This window comes from Octopus sinensis, linkage group LG15, assembly GCF_006345805.1.
Source record: "Octopus sinensis linkage group LG15, ASM634580v1, whole genome shotgun sequence".
Lineage (NCBI taxonomy): Eukaryota > Metazoa > Mollusca > Cephalopoda > Octopoda > Octopodidae > Octopus > Octopus sinensis.
This window is the reverse complement of record NC_043011.1, coordinates 22,918,260-22,921,078: the sequence shown is the minus strand read 5'-3', so window position 1 is coordinate 22,921,078 and position 2,819 is coordinate 22,918,260.

Below are 2,819 nucleotides of genomic sequence, written 5' to 3'. Positions count from 1 at the left end.
CTCAAAAGCAACTCAGCCATTTTGCCTCTGTCAGGCCCAATATTCAAAGGTTGATCTTTTTACATGCCACCAGCATGGGTGCACTTAGCTCAATGAGTCCTCTTAAGCAGAGGACATTGCCAAAGGTCTCGGTCATTAGTCATTGCCTCTGTGAGGTTCAAAGTTTGAAGGTCATGCTTCACCACCTCATCCCATGTCTTCCTGGATCTACCTCTACTATAGGTTCCCTCCACAGTTAGAGATCAACACTTCTTTACACAACTGTCCTCGTCCATATGCATCACATGATCATACCAGCACAGTCGTCTCTCTGGCACATCACATCTGATTCCTCTTATGCCTAACTTTTCTCTCAAGATGCTTACACTGCCGAACATGCACATCCAGCGAAGCATACTTGCTTCATTTCTCTCAATCCTACACATGTCCTTGGCTGTTATAACCCATGTTTCACTGCCATGCAACATAGCTATTTGCACACAGGCATCAAACAATTTGCCTTTCACTCTGATCGAGAGGCCCTTTGTTGCCAGCAGAGGTAGGAGCTCCCTGAACTTAGCCCAGCCTAATCTTATTCTCATAGCTATTCTCTCGGAACAACCATCTCTACTACTATTCTGGCCACCTAGATACCAGAAGCTATCTACTACCTCTAGCTTGACCCCCCCCCCTCAGAAGTTGATGGAGTCTATTTTCCACATATGTTCAGTATTTATTATGCCTGTGCACCTTCCACATATAGAAGTTACTTTCTCTGTTAACCTTCCTTTGATGTTACTGCATCTTTTGTGTGTCCAAATCTTACACTGGGTGCATCTTATGGAGTTTCTACCTACACCTTTTCTATAGATTGAGCAGAGCAATCTACCTGAGCAGATTTGTGATCTGTCTGCCTTCCTACTTACTATGACTTTGGTTTTTGCTAGGTTAACTCTAAGGTCCTTTGATTCTAGACCTTGTTTCCATACCTAGAACTTCTCTAGCTCAGGTAGTGATTCAGCTATGAGAGCAAAGTCATCAGCATAACACAAATAAAATGGTAAAGACACTAATAATAATAATAATAATGGTTTCAAATTTTGCCATGGGGGCAGCAATTCTGGGAGAGGGGATGAGTCGATTACATCAACCCCAGTGTTCAACTGGTACTTATTTTATCAACCCTGAAAGGATGAAAGGTAAAGTTGGCCTTTGCGGAATTTGAACTCAGAACATAGTGACGGGCAAAATAACGATAAACATTTCGTCCAGTGTGCTAACAATTCTGCCAGCTCACCATTAATAATAAAGAATGAGGAGAGGAGGAAGAAGAGAAAAAAGAGGGCATTAGAAGAAGGAGGGGGAATAACAAAGGGGAGGCATAAGAAGAATTAGGTGGAAGGAATAAAAATAAATAAACTAATTAAGAATAATAAAAAATTAGATATATAGAAGGGTTAAAAATTAAAGATAAAAAAGATGGAGTTAAGGAGAAACATGGATGTCATCCCATTCAGACTTGCAGTTGAGGGTGGATTTGTATTACAGACAGATTCAGTGATTTGTCTCAACATTTTATTAGAAGTATCTGTATACAAGATATCTAATACAAGTCACCTAAGGAGCCATTGCAATCAAATGTATGCTGTTAGAAAACAGAGTTAGGCCTTGTTCCAATGTTCTTTGAATCTTTTGCAAATACTCCTAGAGGTTTCACCTATGTAGGCTTTGGGGAGATTTGCACAATATGTAATATATTCTGTGGATAAAATGCCCAATGATGAATTTACCAACAATATATCATCTTGTAATGTACATTATCTTGTGAGAAATTTATCATGACTAATTACCTGCAATGAATTTAATGGCTACTCTTGGAAAACAGTGTTGAAAATTTGGAGGAAGAAATTTCTGATAAAAGCTATTCAAAATTCTTGATTTTCCTTTCAGATCCTAGATCTCCTAATCCAATAGCAGTTACAATGACTGGAAAAATAGAAAATCATAACAACTTTGCATTTTCCAATTCACTAACAGTTATCTTGCCAAACCACATCCCACTTTTAAAATATTCTTCACACAACCTACAAATAACAGAATTGATGTTAAATTCGATGACTGGCACCTGTGCTAGTGGGGTGCAAAGAGCAACATACGAGTGCGATCATTGCCAGAGCGGCTAACTGGCTTCCGTGCCAGTGGCACATAAAAGGCACCATTCGAGTGTGATTGTTACCAGCGTTGCCTTACTGGCACTTGTGCCCCATGCTAGTAGGGTGCTAAGAGCACCATCCGAGCGTGATTGTTGCCAGAGCGGCTAACTGGCTTCCGTGCTGGTGGCATGTAAAAGGCACCATTCAAACGTGATTGTTACCGGCATTGCCTTACTGGCACCTGTGCCAGTGGCATGTGTAAAAAGATTCAAGCGAGGTCATTGCCAGTACCGCCTGACTGGCCCCCGTGCCGGTGACACATAAAAACACCACTACACTCTCGGAGTGGTTGGCATTAGGAAGGGAATCCAGCTGTAGAAACTCTGCCAAATCAGATTGGAGCCTGGTGCAGTCATCTGGTTCTCCAGACCTCAGTCACACCGTCCAACCCATGCTAGCATGGAAAGCAGACGTTAAACGATGATGAAAAGCCTATAGTTTTTACACCTCAAATTATCAGTTTAAAGTGAAATACACTGTTCTATAAACCATTTCTGTGAGAAGATCTAAAAGGACATAAATAAAGTTCAAATAAAATTTTATCACAAGAGCCTTTCTTAGGGTTATATAATGCCAATTGTGAAAGTGAATCTAAATACAATTTAATAGAAATACAAAACAATATTG